Source organism: Pristiophorus japonicus, chromosome 19, assembly GCF_044704955.1.
Source record: "Pristiophorus japonicus isolate sPriJap1 chromosome 19, sPriJap1.hap1, whole genome shotgun sequence".
NCBI lineage: Eukaryota > Metazoa > Chordata > Chondrichthyes > Pristiophoridae > Pristiophorus > Pristiophorus japonicus.
Window position 1 is genome coordinate 98,465,101 of NC_091995.1, and position 11,973 is coordinate 98,477,073.

Genomic DNA, 11,973 nt, shown 5'->3' on the forward strand with positions numbered 1-11,973 from the left:
TTCTACCCCATTGAGTCCCTTTAGCATTTCAACCACAGAATATCTGGCAGCCAGTGGTGGGATTCGAATCGATTCGCCCCCACCCTCCCGCAAAGCGACTGGAGCCTTGAGCCAACACCTGAGACCCTGGGGCCACCCGATGTGACCCTGGGGCCACCCGACGTGACCCTGGAACGACCCGACGTGACCATGGAACGACCCGACGTGACCCTGGGGCCACCCGACGTGACCCTGGAACGACCCGACGTGACCCTGGAACGACCCGACGTGACCCTGGGGCCACCCGACGTGACCCTGGAACGACCCGACGTGACCCTGGGGCCACCCGACGTGACCATGGAACGACCCGACGTGACCCTGGAACGACCCGACGTGACCCTGGGGCCACCCGACGTGACCCTGGGGCCACCCGACGTGACCCTGGGGCCACCCGATGTGACCCTGGGGCCACCAGACGTGACCCTGGGGCCACCCGACGTGACCCTGGGGCCACCAGACGTGACCCTGGGGCCACCCGACGTGACCCTGGAACGACCGGACGTGACCCTGGAGCTACCCGACGTGACCCTGGGGCCACCCGATGTGACCCTGGGGCCACCCGATGTGACCCTGGGGCCACCCGACGTGACCCTGGGGCCACCAGACGTGACCCTGGAACGACCCGACGTGACCCTGGAACGACCCGACGTGACCCTGGGGCCACCCGACGTGACCCTGGAACGACCCGACGTGACCCTGGGGCCACCCGACGTGACCCTGGGGCCACCCGACGTGACCCTGGGGCTACCCGACGTGACCCTGGGGCCACCCGACGTGACCCTGGGGCCACCCGACGTGACCCTGGAACGACCCGACGTGACCCTGGGGCCACCCGACGTGACCCTGGGGCCACCGGACGTGACCCTGGAGCTACCCGACGTGACCCTGGGGCCACCCGACGTGACCCTGGGGCCACCCGACGTGACCCTGGAACGACCCGACGTGACCCTGGGGCCACCCGACGTGACCCTGGGGCTACCCGACGTGACCCTGGGGCCACCCGACGTGACCCTGGGGCCACCCGACGTGACCCTGGAACGACCCGACGTGACCCTGGGGCCACCCGACGTGACCCTGGGGCCACCGGACGTGACCCTGAGGCCACCGGACGTGACCCTGGGGCCACCCGACGTGACCCTGGGGCCACCGGACGTGACCCTGGAACGACCCGACGTGACCCTGGGGCCACCCGACGTGACCCTGGGGCCACCCGACGTGACCCTGGGGCCACCGGACGTGACCCTGGGGCCACCGGACGTGACCCTGGAACGACCCGACGTGACCCTGGGGCCACCCGACGTGACCCTGGGGCCACCCGACGTGACCCTGGGGCCACCGGACGTGACCCTGGAGCTACCCGACGTGACCCTGGAGCTACCCGACGTGACCCTGGGGCCACCCGACGTGACCCTGGAACGACCCGACGTGACCCTGGAACGACCCGACGTGACCCTGGAACGACCCGATGTGACCCTGGGGCCGAGGGGGGGTACTGTTTGCTGAGGGTCTGAGCCACATTGATAGCTTTCTCCCAGCTCAGTGCTGTGCGAGTGCAGAGAATGGAAAGGGTGCAGGGTCTGTCTTGGCAGAGATGCCTCCCCTTTCCCCGCCCCAGACTGGGCGAGGTCCCAGACGGATGCTGAGGCCTGTGGAACACTCAGCACTTGCTGCAGTGAAGGGGAGCGGGCTGATTGAGCACAGTAAGACCCTCACACTGCCTGCATTGTACTGTGTTTTGACGAGAAGTGGTGAATCCACCTTTTGGGGAACATGTGGTGCTGTTTATTTCCAGATGAAACGGTCATTATATCGGAAGCCTGCTGACTATCCATGTGGTCACTCAACATATAAACTGAGCGAAATGTTTCCCAGCTATAAAACACTCCCCCCCCCCACCTGCAATGTACCTGTTTCCATTTGAAGGAGAAAGCGTGTCAAAGACTCTGGGCGCTGCTGGACTCTGGAAGCAGCTTCCATAGTTTCAGCTGCCAAAACATGTCTACATTGCCACAACTGACAACGCTGACCTGGAACAGAGGCGTACAAGACTTGCGGGGCAGGCTGCATTTATATAGCACCTTTACCATAGTCAGGCATCCCGAGGCGCTTCACAGGAGTGTTGTGAGATAAAAATTTGACACCGAGTCTATCGGAGGGACAGTGCTGAGGGAGCGCCGCACTGTCGGAGGGGCAGTACTGAGGGAGCGCCGCACTGTCGGAGGGGCAATACTGAGGGAGCGCTGCACTGTCGGAGGGGCAGTACTGAGGGAGCGCCGCACTGTCGGAGGGGCAGTACTGAGGGAGCACCGCACTGTCGGAGGGGCAGTACTGAGGGAGTACTGCACTGTCGGAGGGGCAGTACTGAGGGAGTGCCGCACTGTCGGGGGGGCAGTGCTGAGGGAGTGCCGCACTGTCGGAGGGGCAGTACTGAGGGAGTGCCGCACTGTTGGGGGGCAGTGCTGAGGGAGTGCTGCACTGTCGGAGGGGCAGTACTGAGGGAGTGCCGCACTGTCGGAGGGGCAGTACTGAGGGAGCGCCGCACTGTCGGAGGGGCAGTACTGAGGGAGCGCCGCACTGTCGGAGGGGCAGTACTGAGGGAGCGCCGCACTGTCGGAGGGGCAGTACTGAGGGAGTGCCGCACTGTCGGAGGGGCAGTACTGAGGGAGTGCCGCACTGTCGGAGGGGCAGTACTGAGGGAGTGCTGCACTGTCAGAGGGGCAGTACTGAGGGAGTGCCGCACTGTCGGAGGGGCAGTACTGAGGGAGCGCCGCACTGTCAGAGGGGCAGTACTGAGGGAGTGCCGCACTGTCGGAGGGGCAGTACTGAGGGAGCGCCGCACTGTCGGAGGGGCAGTACTGAGGGAGCGCCGCACTGTCAGAGGTGCCGTTGTTCGGATGAGACGTTAAACCGAGGCCCCGTCTGCTCTCTCAGGTGGATGTAAAAAATCCCAGGGCACTATTTTGAAGAAGAGCAGGGGAGTTCTCCTCGGTGTCCAGGGGCCAATATTTATCCCTCAATCAACGTCACTAAAACAGATTATCTGGGTCATTATCACATTGCTGTGTGTGGGAGCTTGCTGTGCACAAATTGGCTGCCACGTTTCCCACATTACAACAGTGACTGCACTCCAAAAGTACTTCATTGGCTGTAAAGCGCTTTGGGGCATCCTGAGTTTGTGAAAGGTGCTATATAAATGCAAGTCTTTCTTTAGTTGGGTGGTGGGGGGTTACTCACTTTGCGGGGGGGTTACACACTCTGGGGGGGTACACACTGTGGGGGGGGGTTACACACTGTGGGGGGGGTACACACTGGGGGGGGTTACACACTGTGTACACACTGTAGGGGGGGTTACACATTGTGGGGGGGGTTACACACTGTGGGGGGGGGTTACACACTGGGGTGGGGGGTTACACACTGGGGGGGTTACACACTGTGTACACACTGTAGGGGGGGTTACACATTGTGGGGGGGGTTACACACTGGGGGGGTTACACACTGTGTACATACTGTAGGAGGGGTTACACATTGTGGGGGGGGGTTACACACTGTGGGGGGGGTTACTCACTGTTTGGGAGGGGTTACACACTGGGGGGGGTTTACACTCAGTGACTGTGTACCCGTTCCTTTCAATAGACAATCCCTCTCTACCATCTATATAGAATCACAGAAATTTACAGCACGGAAGGAGGCCATTCGGCCCATCGTGTCCGTGCCGACCGACAGAGCTACCCGGCCTAATCCCACTTTCCAGCTCTCGGTCCGTAGCCCTGTGGGTTACAGCACTTCAGGTGCACATCCAGGTACTTTTTAAATGTGGTGAGGGTTTCTGCCTCTACCACCCTTTCAGGCCGTGAGTTCCAGACCCCCACCACCCTCTGGGTGAAGACATTTCCCCTCAAATCCCCTCTAAACCTCCCACCAAATACTTTAAATCTGTGCCCCCTGGTTGTTGACCCCTCTGCCAAGGGAAACAGGTCCTTCCTATCCACTCTATCCAGGCCCCTCATCATTTTATGCACCTCAATCAAATCTCCCCTCAGCCTCCTCTGTTCCAAAGAAAACAACCCCAGCCTATCCAATCTTTCCTCATCGCTAAAATTTTCCAGTCCTGGCAACATCCTGGTAAATCTCCTCTGCACCCTCTCCAGTGCAATCACATCTTTCCTGTAATGCGGTGACCAGAACTGCACGCAGTACTCCAGCTGTGGCCTAACCAGTTCTTGATGCAGAAGTTTAGTGATGGCAGCAGCCGATATCAGTGAATGAACATCGAACAGCTTTGTGAGGCCATCCAGTCTCCAATCCTTAAACAAAGGTGTTGAGCCAATTGTCTATAACGGGTCAACACTTGTGTAAAATAACGTCAGGTGAAGCTGTGGAGTTTCGGTGCGCTAGTATTGCTGACAGTCACTTTTTATGCAGCATTATGTTTTACCTGAGCTCTATACTTCCAACCCAGCACATTGTAAAATACCAGCGGTAAGTGCATGTCTTTCAGCCGTATTGCCTGCAAGGTTCATGGATTCAAACTCAAGTTTTTAACCCTTCCAACCAGTTAATGCTCACAAGCTCCAAACACCTGTCCTTTCTTCCGATGTCCTCAATATCTCGAAATCAGGACTCACCCTCACCCTCTGCTACGCTAACTCAGTCTTTATCAGCACCTCAAAACTGGGGAACATTTCACCTCAATGAGTCACCCCTTCCTCCTACACTATATGAAAGAAAGACTTGCATTTATATAGCGCCTTTCACAACCTGAGGACGTCCCAAAGCGCTTTACAGCCAATGAAGTACTTTTGGAGTGCAGTCACTGTTGTAATGTGGGAAATGTGGCAGCCAATTTGCACACAGCAAGCTCCCACACACAGCAATGTGATAATGACCCAGATAATCTGTTTTAGTGATGTTGGTTGAGTGATAAACATTGGCCCCAGGACACCGGGGAGAACTCCCCTGTTCTTCTTCGAAATAATGCCATGGGATCTTTTACATCCAGCTGAGAGAGCAGACGGGACCTCGGTTTAACGTCTCATCAGTGCGGTACTCCCTCAGTACTGCCCCTCCGACAGTGCGGCGCTCCCTCAGTACGGCCCCTCCAACAGTGCGGCGCTCCCTCAGTACCGCCCCTCCAACAGTGCGGCGCTCCCTCAGTACTGCCCCTCCGACAGTGCGGTGCTCCCTCAGTACTGCCCCTCCGACAGTGAGACACTCCCTCAGTACTGCCCCTCCGACAGTGCGGTGCTCCCTCAGTACTGCCCCTCCGACAGTGCGGCACTCCCTCAGTACTGCCCCTCCGACAGTGCGGCGCTCCCTCAGTATTGCCCCTCCGACAGTGCGGCGCTCCCTCAGTACTGCCCCTCCACAGTGCGGCGCTCCCTCAGTACTGCCCCTCCGACAGTGAGACACTCCCTCAGTATTGCCCCTCCGACAGTGCGGTGCTCCCTCAGTACTGCCCCTCCGACAGTGCGGCGCTCCCTCAGTACTGCCCCTCCGACAGTGAGACACTCCCTCAGTACTGCCCCTCTGACAGTGCGGTGCTCCCTCAGTACTGCCCCTCCGACAGTGAGACACTCCCTCAGTATTGCCCCTCCGACAGTGCGGTGCTCCCTCAATACTGCCCCTCCGACAGTGCGGCACTCCCTCAGTACTGCCCCTCCGACAGTGCGGCGCTCCCTCAGTACTGCCCCTCCAACAGTGCGGCACTCCCTCAGTACTGCCCCTCCGACAGTGCGGCGCTCCCTCAGTACTGCCCCTCCGACAGTGCGGCACTCCCTCGGTATTGCCCCTCCAACAGTGCGGCGCTCCCTCAGTACTGCCCCTCCAACAGTGCGGCGCTCCCTCAGTACTGCCCCTCCGACAGTGCGGCTCTCCCTCAGTACTGCCCCTCCGACAGTGCGGCGCTCCCTCAGTACTGCCCCTCCGACAGTGCGGCGCTCCCTCAGTACTGCCCCTCCGACAGTGCGGCTCTCCCTCAGTACTGCCCCTCCGACAGTGCGGCACTCCCTCAGTACTGCCCCTCCGACAGTGCGGCGCTCCCTCAGTACTGCCCCTCCGACAGTGCGGCTCTCCCTCAGTACTGCCCCTCCGACAGTGCGGTGCTCCCTCAGTACTGCCCCTCCGACAGTGCGGCGCTCCCTCAGTACTGCCCCTCCGACAGTGCGGCGCTCCCTCAGTACACGGAGAGCGGGCATGGGGGTGAGGCACCGACAGCGGTTATACCCTCTGGATCGGAGCCGTCGCAAGGGCCAACTATCAGGTCCGTCTTTAGACACAAGTAGAAGGTGTTTCGAGGACACAATTCAGAGTCTGACACGATATATATCTATAAAAACATTAATCATGTAGTGCTATGCTCGCACGCTAATTAATTGCTTCAAAGGCTGGAAGGTGCTTTGAAGCCCAGCTTTCTCTCCCGGGGCCATCACCTGGTTAGAAGTTTACAGTCTGCGATGGATGAGGATTAAACAGAGAAGCTTGGACCTTTAGTCGGAGGGAAATTGCAGAATTTCATTTCATTGTTGTATTATGAGAAACAGCTCCCAGTCGAGCAGGCGCTGCCCCTCCAGTATTTATATAACGGGAGAAATTAGCTTGCGTTACATTCCTGAAATTGAAACTAAATTCTATTGTAAATGTTTGACATAGCCAACACTGTGATTCATTAAACTTGGATTTCAACACAGCATTCCCGCAATGGGCAGTTTGTACAGAGCTGTGTATCTTAATGCAACATTTAAGAACATAAGAAATAGGAGCAGGAGTCGGCCATTCGGCCCATCGAGCCTGCTCCGCCATTCAATAAGATCATGGCTGATCTTCGACCTCAACTCCACTTCCCCGCCCGATCTCCAGATCCCTCAATTCCCTGAGTGTCCAGAAAGCCATCGGATTTGGCCCAGGCATGCACTCTGCACGTTACTAGCCGTGACCCCGCTACTCGCTCGGCTGGGCTGGGCAAGTCAATGTGGTCCATGGATTGAACGGCAACCATCATCACAGGTAGCCACTCGAACGAGGATGACTTGCTTCCACACGATTTCACAGATGTTTCAATGAAGGACCCAATGTTCTAGTCCTGAACTCCAATTGAGGGGGCAGAAGATGCCTGTGGGTGGATTTTTTTAACGTGGGGTGACCGTTGCACACCAGCCACCACACGGGGCTTGACAGAGCGAGGTCTTGGTCCAGGGGCAAGGGTTAACCAGGACGACTGGAGACCAGCTCTGCTGCACGGACCCAGTGCACACACATATCGCACAGTGTGGGCTGGGCCCCTACTGTCCCTGGGCCCTCGGCTCTCCTGGGCCCCACACCCTCATTCACCGCTCCTCCGCCCTCGATGTTCCAGGACCCGGTGCTCCAGCTCTATTTATAGCCGTAGCCCAGACCCGCAGAGATAGGGAACCTCCTGGTCTGTGTGGCTCATTGTGCGGACAGACGCAACCATAGTGTGGCTCAGTGAGCAGCTCTCTCTCTCGCCTCTGAGCCACAAGGTCGTGGGTTCAAGTCCCACCCCAGGAACTTGAGTACGTATGAAAACTCTAAGCTGACTCTCCTAGTGCAGTACTGAGGGAGTGCTGCACTGTCGGAGGGGTAGTACTGAGGGAGTGCCGCACTGTCGGAGGGGCAGTACTGAGGGAGTGCTGCACTGTCGGAGGGGCGGTACTGAGGGAGTGCTGCATTGTCGGAGGGGCAGTACTGAGGGAGTGCTGCACTGTCGGAGGGGCAGTACTGAGGGAGTGCTGCACTGTCGGAGGGGCGGTACTGAGGGAGCGCCGCACTGTCGGAGGGGTGGTACTGAGGGAGTGTCGGAGGGGCAGTACTGAGGGAATGCTGCACTGTCGGAGGGGCAGTACTGAGGGAATGCTGCATTGTCAGAGGGGCAGTACTGAGGGAGTGCTGCACTGTCGGAGGGGCAGTACTGAGGGAGTGCTGCATTGTCAGAGGGGCAGTACTGAGGGAGTGCTGCACTGTCGGAGGAGCAGTTCTGAGGGAGTGCCGCACTGTCGGAGGGGCAGTACTGAGGGAGTGCAGCACTGTCAGAGGGGCAGTACTGAGGGAGTGCCGCACTGTCGGAGGGGCGGTACTGAGGGAGCACCGCACTGTCGGAGGGGCAGTACTGAGGGAGTGTCCGGGAGCCATGTTCCAGACTGACTGTCCACGACCTCTGACCCTCGCTGCCTCCGGTGTCAGGGAGAAATGGCGATAATCACAGGAAGAATTGACGATTGTTCATTGAGAATTAATCGCAGTCAGTCACTGGGGATTGAAAGCAGAATTGTTCTCGAGGTGTGGCTGACGCTGGCAACCTGCATCTATTGCTCTTCCCGAGTTGCCCTAACAACGCAGTGGGTTGCTGGGCCAGCCAGTGGGCAACGAGTCCATAGTGTAGTGTGGCACAGACTGGGTACAGAGGGCATAGACTGGGTACAGGGGGTATAGACTGGGTACAGAGGGTATAGACTGGGTACAGAGGGCATAGACTGGGTACAGAGGGCATAGACTGGGTACAGGGGGTATAGACTGCGTACAGAGGGTATAGACTGCATACAGAGGGTACAGACTGGGTATAGAGGTTATAGACTGCATACAGAGGGTACAGACTGGGTATAGGGGGTATAGAATGGGTACAGAGGGTACAGACTGGGTACAGAGGGTATAGACTGGGTACAGAGGGTACAGACTGCGTAAAGAGAGTATAGACTGGGTACAGAGGGTAAGGACTGCGTACAGGGGGTACAGGCTCTGTGCAGAGGGTATAGACTGCATACAGAGGGTACAGACTGGGTACAGGGGGTATAGACTGGGTACAGAGGGTACAGACAGCGTACAGGGAGTATAGACTGGGTACAGGGGGTACAATGGGTACAGGGGGTTCAGACTGGGTACAGGGGATACAGACTAGGTACAGGGGTACAGGGGGTACAGACTTGGTACAGGGTATACAGTCTGGGTATAGGGGGTACAGACTGGGTACAGGGTATACAGACTGGGTACAGGGGGTACAGACTGCGAACAGGGGGTACAGGGCGTACAGACCGGGTACAGTGGGTACAGGGGATACAGACTGGGTACAGGGGGTACAGACTGAGTACAGGGGGTACAGGAGGTACAGACTGGGTACAGGGGGTACAGTCTGGGTACAGGGGGTACAGATTGGGTATGGGGTACAGGGGGTACAGACCGGGTACAGGGTACAGGGGGTACAGAGGGTAGAGGGGATACAGGGGGTGCAGACTGGGTACAGGGGGTGCAGACTGGGTACAGGGCTATAGGGGGTACAGTCTGGGTACAGGGGGTACAGATTGGGTATGGGGTACAGGGGGTACAGACCGGGTACAGGGTACAGGGGGTACAGACTGGGTACAGGGGATAGAGGGGGTACAGGGGGTGCAGACTGGGTACGGGGCTATAGGGGGTACAGACTGGGTACAGGGGGTACAGGGGGCACAGGCTGGGTACAGGGGGTACAGACTGGGTACAGGGGGCACAGTCTTGGTACAGGGGGTACAGACGGTACAGACTGGGTACTGGTTACAGGGGGTACAGACTGGGTATGGGGTACAGGGGGGTACAGATTGGTACGGGGGTACAGGGGGTACTAAGGGTACAGACTGGGTACAGGGGGTACAGTGGATACAGGGAGTGCAGACTCGGTACAGGGGGTATAGACTGGGTACAGGGGGTACAGACTGGGTACAGGGGATACAGACTGGGTCCAGGGGGTGCAGGGGGTGCAGACTGGGTACAGGGGGGGTACAGGGGGTACATACTGGGTACAGGGGGTGCAGACTGGGTACAGGGGGTACAGACTGGGTACAGGGGGTGCGGACTGGGTACAGGGGGGTACAGGGGGTACAGACTGGGTACAGGGGGTGCGGATTGGGTACAGGGGGGTACAGGGGGTACAGACTGGGTACAGGGGATACAGACTGAGTACAGGGGGGTACAGGGGGTACAGACTGGGTACAGGGGATACAGGGGTGCAGACTGGGTACAGGGGGTACAGACTGGGTACAGGGGGTACAGACTAGGTACAGTGGATACAGGGAGTGCAGACTCGGTACAGTGGGTATAGACTGGGTACAGGGGGTACAGACTGGGTACAGGGGATACAGACTGGGTCCAGGGGGGTACAGGGGGTGCAGACTGGGTACAGGGGGTACAGGGGATACAGGGGGTACAGACTGGGTACAGGAGGTGCAGACTGGGTACAGGGGGGTACAGGGGATACAGGGGGTACAGACTGGGTACAGGGGGTACAGACTGGGTACAGGGGGTACAGGGGCTGAAATTGGGTGGCTCGAGCTGGGGTGGAGTGGGAGGATATTAATGAAACACTTTAAACAAGAAAGACTTGCATTTATATAGCGCCTTTCACAACCATCGGACGTCCCAAAGTGCTTTACAGCCAATGAGGAACTTTTTGGAGTGTAGTCAGTGTTGTAATGTGGGAAATATAATCATGCAGGTGATTTATTGAATTGTGATCATTGTGCAGCCAGAATATAAAAACATCGAATGATATAACATCGATCCCACAGTAGCCGCATTATCCAGCTGTCAGGGACGGTGAAGGATCATTGCGCTCAGCGTTATAACCTTCAGCCTGTTGCCCACTGCCTGTTTCGTTAATGTTTCCATCCACTTAGCAAGCAGCTCCTTCCCAGGAGCATCCCAGTCAGGAGCCAGAGCCCAGGCACAGACACAGGGCAAAGTTCACCCAATCGGAGCTCGCCCTCCCCATCCCGCACAGCTGTCAGAGCATCGGGGGAGAGGCAGAGGGGGAGGACAATGATGCTGAGGCACCAGTCCTTGAGGACCATGATGGTGATGAGGAAGACGAGAAGATTGATGATGAAGAGGGCGATGAATGAGCCTCCTGGCCTGGACCCATCTCCCCACCAATCCCCCCAAACTCAGCCGCGAAGCCACTTGTCCCTTCGCTCCCTTCTCCCAGGAGAAATGGGACATTGTCTGGGAGGATGTGACATCACGGAGCACGAGGGAGCTGGAGGGATTGTGCCCATTCCCAGCGGAGGCTGCCCATGGCTGGAGAGCCAGAGGATCCAGAACTCACCGCGACATAGAGGCAATCCAAAACTCGGCTGCCCCGTGTCCTAACTCGCACCGAGTCCCGCTCACCCATCACCCCCTGTGCTCAGTGACCCGTGTCCTAACTCGTACCGAGTCCTGCTCACCCATCACCCCCTGTGCTCACTGCCCCGTGACCTAACTCGCACCGAGTTCCACTCACCCATCACCCCCTGTGCTCACTGACCCCGTGTCCTAACTCGCACCGAGTCCCGCTCACCCATCACCCCCTGTGCTCACTGACCCCATGTCCTAACTCGCACCGAGTCCCGCTCACCCATCACCCCCTGTGCTTGCTGCCCCGTGTCCTAACTCGCACCGAGTCCTGCTCACCCATCACCCCCTGTGCTCACTGACCCCGTGTCCTAACTCGCACTGAGTCCCGCTCACCCATCACCCCCTGTGCTCAGTGACCCGTGTCCTAACTCGTACCGAGTCCCACTCACCCATCACCCCCTGTGCTCGCTGACCCCGTGTCCTAACTCGCACCGAGTCCCACTCACCCATCACCCCCTGTGCTCTCTGCCCCGTGTCCTAACTCGCACCGAGTCCCGCTCACCCATCACCCCCTGTGCTCACTGCCCCGTGTCCTAACTCGCACCGAGTCCCGCTCACCCATCACCCCCTGTGCTCGCTGCCCCGTGTCCTAACTCGCACCGAGTCCCGCTCACCCATCACCCCCTGTGCTCGCTGACCTACATTGGCTCCCGGTTAAGCAATGCCTCGATTTCAAAATTCTCATCCTGTTTACAAATCCCTCCATGGCCCTCGCCCCTCCCTATCTCTGTAATCTCCTCCAGCCCCACAACCCCCCGAGATATCTGCACTCCTCTAATT